Raw genomic sequence first — 10,293 nt, 5'->3', positions numbered from 1 at the left:
AAGTGGCACCAAACCCCAGCAGTGCAATTAAAATTGGTGTATGCTCCATTCTCTTTTAACATTTCTAGCCCAAAGTTCTCCATTAATTAAAGTGGCCCAGCAGTGCAATTCAAGTGGCCCACTATAATTAAAAGGAAGCCACCACTTATTTTACTCAAGCCCATATTCCAATATCTCCATGGGTCTCTCTCTAATTTCCTTCTTCAGTCTCATTCTCTCCCAAATTAAAATTCTCCAAATTGAGAAGGGCACAGCAGCGTCTTCTCTTCGCTCCACTCCTCGCACCCGCCGTTGCTCCGGTCGGCGCCTCCCTTGCGTCGCCGGTAGCGCACGGCACGCATCGCCACCACCTCCATCATCTTCTCTCTCAAATTTTAAACCTGTAAATCTCTAAACCACGGAATCGAGAAGCAGCGCCTCCGTCCGTCCTCGTCTCCGGTTGCTCTACGAGCAGACCGCCGCCGTCACTAGCCGTTCGCTGCTGCCTCCTTCGCGAGGCAGCCTCGAGACTCATCGGCTACTCAGCGTTACTGCCGGAGCCCCGCTGGCGTTTCCTCCGTGAGGGAATCACACCGACGTCGGCGAACCGTGTCAGCTTTCTCCGTCGTCTTCCCGATCGGACAGCCCCCCGCTCTGAAGCTAAGTCATTTTCCCCCTTCCCCTCTTACTCCATTTCTTTGAGTTATGGCAGTAATTATGTTGAGGATTTTCCCTTTTGCAATTTGTGGAGTAAAGTTATAATCTTGGGAAGGGGTGTTAGCTTACTGGAAATCTGAGATTACTCGACCTTGTGTGTGATGGTGTTGCTTTAAGATTCTGTGTTCATATTCTACTATGGTGATTCTAGTTGCTAGTATTGCTATGGTTCGTATCTGGTAGCTGAGCATCTATGTTCTAAGTTCCATGACTATCTATGATGCTCCTAATTGATGCAAGAGGTTGGTTTTGTGGAGATTACCTTGCATGGTGATTCCCCTTGCTTCCTTGGCTGCCTCTCCTTGCTCCTCTGGGCCGAATTCCACGAATGGACCTCTTGGGAGGTAGTATCCGCCATTTGTACCCGCCAAAAAAAAGTTTCCAGAGAGGGGAAAGACGCGAGAAGCTCTCGCGTGTATTCATAGTAAACACGCGTTTGGCTCATGCGTGTTTCAACTAAACACGCGAGTTGCTCATGCGTGTTTGAATTTATACACGCGAGAGGCTCAAGCGTGTATTAATGTATACACGCGTTTTGCTCAAGCGTGTATACACAATTTTTACCATTTTCCATTTTCCATTTTCATTTTATTTTTACTTTTACTTTTTGCTCAAACGTGTATAAAATTGCAGAATACTTTTTATTGGATTTCTCAATCAATAATGCAGTATGGTACTATTTATCGTTCAACAAATCTAGGAGGCTATGCCATGTGTAGGCCCCACCACCATTAGTAGTAGTATTTTGAAGATATTAAGTAGAGAGCATTTAAGAGGGTCTGCAGCATTTAATAGAAAGTGGGTTGATTCACGGAGGGAGTAATACTTAATTATACTATACAAGTCTACAACCAGTCGTCTTCTTCAAGTTGCGATTTGCAACAACCATTTTTTTTCTGCAACTCTCCGATTTACAGATTTTTCAGCCCCTTTCACTCATTAAAACTCGACAATATACTCTCCTACGGCAAAATCTTAGGAGGGCTATAGCTAAATTTTGGAAATTTTTAAAAATTTAGAAGAAGAAAAACATCAAAATAAAACATTTGGGAAGGGCTTAAGCTCCTCATTGCTCCTTACTGTGTCCGCCACTGGTGCTGATCTAAAGTGGGAAATAGGAAGAAATAAGTGGCACCATTGATGTTTGAATTAAATAGTTTGCGTCGATTGACAATGAGTTGTTGTTGGAGTTGTCTTCATTTGATTGCAGTAGTCATTCAATTTTGCTTTTCCTTTCTTTTAAATTATCATCATACAAAACCAATCACATTTTCCTTGTTCATGAGGGGATTTCCTTCCTTTCTTGCTGAAACCACTCATTTTCAATATTGTTCGTACTTGAGCAAGGCCCCATCTGGTGTGGAAAATGGCATAAAGTAAGAATAGAATCATTACTTGGATAGCAAGCACTTTTTCCTATATACTACTTATAATATATTGATACACGCTAGAGCAAAACGCGTGTATACATTAATTCACGCTTGAGCCTCTCGCGTGTATAAATTTAAACACGCATGAGCAACTCGCGTGTTTAGTTGAAACACGCATGAGCCAAACGCGTGTTTACTATGAATACACGCGAGAGCTTCTCGCGTCTTTCCCCTCTCTGGAAACTTTTTTTTGGCGGGTACAAATGGCGGATACTACCTCCCAGGAGGTCCATTCGTGGAATTCGCCCTGCTCCTCTGCCTTCCCCTTGCTGCACTCGTTGGTGTTGTATAAAGCTTATGGTGCCGAAGTGGTGGGGAGAGAGGAGGGGTGAAGGCAGCTTATATAGTTCTCATTCTTGGCATCTTGTGCCTGAATTTTTGGGGAGAGTTCCTTCCATTTAGGGGCTGTCACCTCATCTCTACTATGTTCTAATCCAAGTGTTGTTACCTATTTGGTGAAATTCAGGGGAAATAGATTCCCTCTCTTGGCTGGCTCTTTGGGCCTTGATCAATGAGCTTGTGGTTGAGCTTTCCTACTTGTGGCAGTTTTGTTTTGATTCTCTGATGATGAAAGTTGTAATGGAACAGTTTGGCTGAATCTTAGAGCATCCACAATGGCGGCGAGCGGACCGGCTAGCCGATTCTCGGCGCTGGCCGGTCCGCTCGCCGAACCATTGCAGCCGGCGAGCGGCAAATCGGCGAGAAAAACGGCGAGCGCACGCTGATTTTCGGGCGCTGGCCGATGCGCTCGCCGATCGACCAACCGATTATTTATTTATTTTTATTTAATTTTCGAAACACTATATATATACGCGATTTGCACGTCATTTTCATTCGCACCACTTGTTTTAACGAGTTTTTTCTCTATCTTAATTTCTGTACAAGAGCAACAACGCGAATTAATGTAATTTTTTAAAATTAATGTAATTTTAACGAGTTTTTTTAAATCAATGTAATTTTTTAATTAATGTAAGTTTTTTAAATTTAAATGTTATTATTGAATTTTCCCGTATCTGTGTCGTAAATTTAATTCCGTATTTTGTGTGATTGATAATTATTTATTTTTTATAATTTTATTTATTGTGGCTAGCTTATTGCTAGCATATTGCTTGTCCAGTTGCTTGTCCTGATGATGTGGTAGAAGGAGTTTTTAAGTGCTGATGATGTGGCGGGAGGAATTGTGGCTAGCCTATGGCTTGTCCAGAACCATTGGAGATGCTATTACAACCATGATTTGAGTTCTTGGCTGTCTTGCTTAGCTCATCACCATCCTCTACTATATTTTGTTTGGTCTCACCCTATTCTCCATATATGAGTCTATTATAATCCCTTTTTGGTGTAAATCTGCATGATCCTCAAGATGCATTTGCTGTCAAAGATTAGAGTTTTGTGGGGTGGAATCGAGAAGAATGGAGGAAGAGAAGAGAAGAAATCTACTAAAATCTTTCCAATTTGTTTTATTGCTAAGTTTAGCAAATGGTCAAGAATAGACGTTGTGCCCTTCTATTGTAGGCTCAGTGTAGTCCCTAAATTCATGCAAGGGAAATGGGTCCCACAACTTGTAGCACCATGTAATGTAACCATATATATGTATTTGTTGAGGTGATAGGCGTGTATTTCCATATGTACGCCCAAAGGATTTGTAGAATCCTCTTCATAGAATATTACACTAAATTATTTCTTTTCAATAATGTCTCACACTTTATTTCTCCCTTCACCAAGTACTTCTCTATCAACATTTCTCTTGAATTTCCAAATTCACTAGTGCTTTAATACTTTTGTCAACAAAAGTTCCTCCTTGAATTCTCCTCTAGGAATTTATCTTGTACTTCCTCCGTCCGAAGGAAGATGACCCCTTCTTTGGACGGCACGAGAATTTATGCAATTTTATTTTGTGTGTAAAGTGTAGAGAATAAAGTAAGAGAGAGAATAAAGTAGAGAAAAATGTGTTTCTATTTTTAGTAATGTGTTATCTTTGTTGTGATCAACCAAAAAGGAAAGTGGGTCATCTTTAATAGGACAGAGAGAGTACTTTATTCTCCGAACGAGAATACTAAAATTACTCCTAAGTTGAAATCACAATAATGCTTCTCATAAGAGGTCCCACAATTTATAAACTAGTACGACTTTTAATATACTAGTTAAATCCGATTTATTTCGACAAAAAGGGTACGAAAATTACGGGGCGTCACAGTACCGGATATCGAACATAGGGAAAACATACACAAATTGTTTATCCTCTACTAAGCTTCTTTCACTATTTGGAAAACCGAAAGAAAATTAAAATTTTGAAATTAAAAACTTTAAAAAGTGAATTAAACAACTTAAGCAGATAAAACACAAAGACAAATATATGAGATAAGAGAATTCCAGGGATGTGCGTTCACAGTTATGGTTATATAAATTCCAACTACAATACTCTAGCACAGTTCTTACTTCAGTAGGACGAGTCGCCTAAGTTATGCTCATGCGATACAAACGTAGATTACTAACACTAGGGGCGTCAATCCTAGATCCGTAATTCTTAAAAGCTCCTAAGACCCTTGAAAAGTAATCACTCTCAATTAACAATGTCGTTTTAAGGGAAGCTAATTGTATTGTCTACTAAGCAGATCTAACTCGCCAGCTCCCTCTCATGATTATGTAGCAAGTTATATTAAATCATCACAGAATGTGTCACTCAAACGTGAAACAATTATCCAACATCTAGAAAAGAAACGAAGTAAGAACAAAATGGATATTATATAGAAAACATAATAGTATAACCAAAGTCGTTACTAAAACATCCCTAGAATCCTATGATTTTAGTTACACGTGATAGAATAATCTAAAAACATAGTTTGTAGGGAAAACAAAGGGAACATAAGAACTAAAACAATTAAAACTCAAAGGTTGAATCCTTGTCGCCTTGATATTTTCTTGATTCCTTCTTCAAACCCTTGCACCTTGATGAACAAGTAAGAACTCTCAAATATATACTCTCGAATTATGTAGCAAAAAGAAGATCCTTAATGAAGTGGTTTAAGGGGATATTTATAGCCATATTTTCGATCCTTATCAGTTTAGGCAAAAAGTGGCTAAGTATGTTAAATCTTGGAGTGAAAGTAGGTCAAACTCATGCTCTGCGTTTTCTCAGCGGTCCGCTGTACCTTGGCCAGCGGTCGCTGTGGGTTGATCCTTAGCTTCTGCCTCTCGAACAACGATCGTTGCACTTTGCTTTAGCAGTCGCTGTCAATCGTCCCGTATATCGTTCGGAGCGGTCACTGCGCACACCCTAACGGTCGATGGGCCTGTTCCTCTTTTCAGTACAACTTTTCTGGAGCGGACCGCTACTGGCTCAGTGGTCGGTGGCCGCCAGCGGTCGCTGGCTTGGTTGCAACGGACCACTGGACGTCTCGAAAGCTGTAGATTTCCAATTTCGACTTTTAGCTATCTTTTAAGGCTCAAATATGCACATTCACAAAACACGTCGAAATACCAAAACAGATAAAATATGCAAATAATGGACATGTAATGCAACTTTAACACCCAGAACGGACCAAATAAAGGCCATAAAACAGTGCAAAATCCGAGCATATCAACTCCTCCAAACTTACATTTTGGGACCTCTACTTTGCATCTTCATGTTCTTGTTTAGATCTTAGTCACTTTTGGGCTAAGATCATATTTTTGGAACATTACATTTTGATCTTATTTACGGGTTGGGGGTCTGCCTAAACCCCCGCCCACAAAGGGCGTTTTTGAAAAAAAAACTTACATTTTTGTTTGTCCTCAAACAAAACAATAAAGAAACAAAAGTAGACGCACATAATGCATTAGGACTAGACTTCTTTATTGCCTCAAAGTAGACTAAGCGTAAATTAACGCAATCAAATCAAGCAAGACTTATTAGTGCACTTTCATTACTAACTCGTGGAATACCTTGAAATCATGCACTCACATGTGACAAACTTCCAAAGATGGGAAGTGTATTTATCTCTCACTCTCAAAGTGTATAAGGGTAATGTGTATAAGCACTCAAATCATGCATCATGCAAAGTTTACCATAGGCTTGTTTAAAGTTTAATCTCTCCTCTATTAAATGTGATTAAGCATCTAAAGTCTGAAATGTCTTTATCTCCCACTCTCAAAGTGTATAAGAGGAATATTTGACCAAAAAATGACTCAAAATAAAAATCCCAAGTAGAGTAAAAATGACTCCACTTTTCTTATAAACCCATGACACTTTTAACACTAATTTCTACTTGAACTCACTTTCCCAAACCTTTGATTATTTTTCTTTCTTTTCCTCACAACCTTTCTTTCTTTTCCTTTTTTTTCTTTTCTTTTATAAACATCCTTTCTAGATCAAACACACTTTTAAAATTTTCTATTTCACAACTTGCAGTTTTCTAAATTTAAGCACACTATTTTTCTCCTTAATTTTCCTCCTTATCTCTCCAATTCCTTTATAAAATAAAATAAAATCTATACTAACCCAAGGAATTGTCCCCATTAATTTGGCTTACAAAGAATAGGCTTAAAGACTCAAAATTGGCTCCAAAGGGAAATTTGAAAAGGGTAAAAAATTTGGAACATAAAAGTAGTTAAGAAAAGATGGCCCAGGGACGGATCTAATGTGCAAGCAGGAGGGGCAAATGCCCTCCCTCAAAATTTCATATCTATGTATAAAATATATTGTAGAAAAAAATTAATATTAGTTTCTTCTTTAAATGCCCCTCCTCAAATACTTCAAATATCCTCACGTGTATTTTTTCCCCTTCAATGATTATTTTCTGGATCCGTCCCTGAGACGACCTAACATCCTCCTTCATCAACTTAAACACTATGTAAACTTAGGCACACTAGGAGCAAGTTCTAGAAACAAACATGTTTCTAAATTCTTCATGCTATTGACAACTCGGACTAATGTGTCCCTAAACATGCGTGTTTCTAAATTCTTCATGATATGTTTATGACATGGATTCACCTTCGGGTTTTTTTAAAAAAACAAAAATTTAAAACAAAAACAAAAACCTAAACTCACGGTCCACCACTTTATCCCCCCAAACTTATTTACAACAAAGTGTGAAATAAGTTTGTAGAGTCGGTCGGGATGTGAGTAAACTATGAAAACTGTAAAGATACCTTGAAATTTTCGTGTTGGGGCTGGACGGGATAAAAATTTGAAAAATTCAAAAAATTGCGGCAGGAAAAACTATAGTCGGGCAGCGATCGCTGTTGAAATATCAGAACATTCCAATAAGTGGCCAGCAGGCCGCTGCGCGCGATAGCGGTCGCTGGGGAATGTCCAGAACCTGCGAAAAACTTCAATCAACACAAAAATAAAAATTAAACACAAAAATACTTCAAAACTTGAAGAAAAATTGTTTAACACAAAAATAAAAATAGTCTTAATGTCACGCCCCGCCCTTCTTAAGGATAGAAAGAACAATTTATCGCGACTGTGGGGGATTAAAGAAGCGGGAAAGAAAGGGGAATACAAAGGGATAATTGGACTTGGCTCAAAATCATAGAAATAACTTGAATAAATCAGATTATCATATCGACAATTACATAAACTCGATTATTAATATTTGATTTCAATAGGAAAACTGTTTTAGCGGAACCGTTCAAGAGCGAATGACATCATGTATGGAGACACGATGCATCCAATCACCATTCTATCAAAGAACATACTCCGTCTCTGTTCAACACAGCCCATCGCCATCACCGCTCAACCTGCACATTTTTAAAACATATGCAGGCTGAGTATTTGATATATTCAGTAGGCACACGCCAAATATTTTTTCCATAAAACTAATTTTGTCAAGCCATCACTAAGTGAGCTCGAGGTTTTATTTAAAAATGCCTGAGAACACTAAGATCTTTTCTCTGTAAAACTGTGATGGCGCGATCTATTTTTCCTTAAACAATTATCATACCTGAATCCTTTCCTAGTGCCGGGAATGTGGCCACATTCCACGGTTACAATGACCGGCCGACTCGAAAGATGGCGCGCGGTCCCTGGTGTACACTAGCTTAAGTATGGGCTTACCCAACACTCAAACCTGAATACAATCACTTTAAACTGGTCTAGAAGAGTCAACCCCTTTCTAGATAAATAGATAGGTAATGCTCAAAATAAAATATGGCAAGACAAAACATACTGCGAATTTAAATAACTGATAGCATACTTAAAAGATATTTTCTTTATTTAAAAGAAAGCCTACCTAACTCAAATTTCTTTAATCTGTCCTTAACTCGCGGAGGTAGTCCTTTTTCTCTTTTGGACTTTTCGTGGCCACCCAAATCGTCGTGGGCGACGCCGGCCGGCCATTTGCGTCCTCCGTTCGTACGTAACACGTTCCACACTGATTTTCAGCCCAACTAATTAACCCTTATGGCCCAAGTTTAATTCTAACTATTGCCTATTTTCTTAAATTGTTGGCCCAGTTAGTCCATCCAAGATTGAAGAAAGAGCCTCAAAATCCCAAAAGAGAATTAGCCGTTCTCTTCCTCTCTCTCAAAATCAGAAAACCCCAAAATTTTCTTCTTCTTCCTCCTCCCTCAAACAATCGTCGAGTCTCTCACTCGCTAGAACAGCGCCACCTCCACTCCTCTGTCGTTAAAATTTTCACCGCCTACTCACCGTGAAATCACCGCCGCTGCTGCCTCTTGGCCGATCACAGCATGGCTGTCGTCGGTGTACAGCAGCCGCGCCTCTCGATCCTACCCAGCGCCTTTACGCAGTCTCACAGTATGAGCTGCTGCCGGTCACCACGACCTGCTACTGCCAGCGCCACAGTCTGCGCCGTCGTCTCTCCGCTATGGAAGGGTTGTGAGGCCACAGCGACACCGGCAGCCACCACCGTCTCTCCATCGTCTGGTCAGAATGCAGCGCCGTTTCTGTGAGCCTGTCATGGTACAGTTGCCGTCGTCTCCGGCTGCCTTCAGACTCGCCAGCAACCCAGTTCTCCGCCTCTGCTGCCCGGAAGTCCGCCGCTGTGTCGAGGTCAGCCACGAATTGCTGCTCGGCAGCCCCGAAACCCATATCTAAAGCTAAGATCTTTCCCTCAAACTTCCCCATTATCTTCCCAACTTTGCACTTTCGGTTCTCTTTAGACATTTGAGAGATTTTTGGACTATGGAGGTGATGCTGGTTGTGGAGTAGTGATTAGCATATAAATACCGATGGAATTTAATCTGGAATTGATAGAGGAATAAAAGCTGGTAATGGGGATTAATGAGAAATAATGGTGCTTAGTTGAGTTTAATTGCCATTGAATTGAGTTGATGGACATTAATTGGTGGATTTGATTTTTATGGCGGTGGAGGTAGTAACGGATCAAGGAGTAGGAAGAAATCACGGAGAAAGAAATCTGTGCCATGGGCTCGATAAAGTATTTATTAATTTGGCTCACAAAAGAATAATACTTTATTTTAAAACTATTAGGCCCATAAATAAAAACTTAAGAAATTTCTCGCTATTATTCCATGTAGTAACCGCAATTTGAACTCCTCTTGATCAATCGTACTATCCAGTACTACTTAAAAAATTAGGCTCACAAATTAGGCTCACAAATTCAACCTCCTTTCCAGAACGATTAAAAGAGATGAAAAAGTCAGGGTATTACACTTAAAAACAAAAACAACTAAATGATACAAGTGCTCATTTAAAGTCATGAGCTTGACTTCTTCAAAGTTCATTCTGAAGGAGGAGGGAAGCGAGTGTTGAGGTCGTCAAAGACGCCAATGAGTCAGACAATGTCGTTGCTCATTGTTTGGCGCTCCTCTTGGGCTTCGGTGGCCATTCTTTGAAGTTCGGCGATTTGTTGACGTTGATGAACATCCGCTAGCCTTTGAGTCTCCCAAAAATCTTACTCCGCCATACGTCAATCACCTTGTGCCGCCCAACCTTGACGGTTGAAGGCATTCTCTTGTTGTTGCTCCTCCCATCGATTGTCCCAAGTGTTGGACATATTTTGCATGTAGGAGAACATCTCTCCTAAACAGACTGAGGTGTCGGCTTAGAACTACTCATTGGCATTTGACCTTCCGCAACGGCGGTTGGCTCGATTGCGGCGGTGGTGGCCCTCAACTTCTTCCTCTTCCCTTTCTTGTTGCGGTGCCCCACTCCCATGAACATGTGAATGCTCCTCGCCTTCATGATAGTTTTTGTTAACCC

At 40.3% G+C, this 10,293-nt stretch overlaps 2 long non-coding RNA genes across 2 annotated transcripts; both read right to left on the bottom strand.

Annotated features, from left to right (window-relative positions):
- Positions 1–1,318: 1,318 nt before the first annotated feature.
- Positions 1,319–2,850, bottom strand: LOC121759042. Its single transcript, XR_006041594.1, has 2 exons — positions 2,344–2,850; positions 1,319–2,050 (listed from the first exon to the last, which is right to left on the bottom strand). It is a non-coding gene; the product is annotated as an uncharacterized LOC121759042 (long non-coding RNA).
- A 2,128-nt stretch (positions 2,851–4,978) lies between these two features.
- LOC121758131 lies at positions 4,979–9,329 on the bottom strand. The gene is made up of 3 exons (XR_006041342.1): positions 8,051–9,329; positions 7,254–7,847; positions 4,979–5,528 (listed from the first exon to the last, which is right to left on the bottom strand). It is a non-coding gene; the product is annotated as an uncharacterized LOC121758131 (long non-coding RNA).
- Between the last annotated feature and the right edge of the window lie 964 nt (positions 9,330–10,293).

This window comes from Salvia splendens, chromosome 12 (assembly GCF_004379255.2).
Source record: "Salvia splendens isolate huo1 chromosome 12, SspV2, whole genome shotgun sequence".
Taxonomy (NCBI): Eukaryota; Viridiplantae; Streptophyta; class Magnoliopsida; order Lamiales; family Lamiaceae; genus Salvia; species Salvia splendens.
This window is presented reverse-complemented; position numbering and strand designations above follow the sequence as displayed.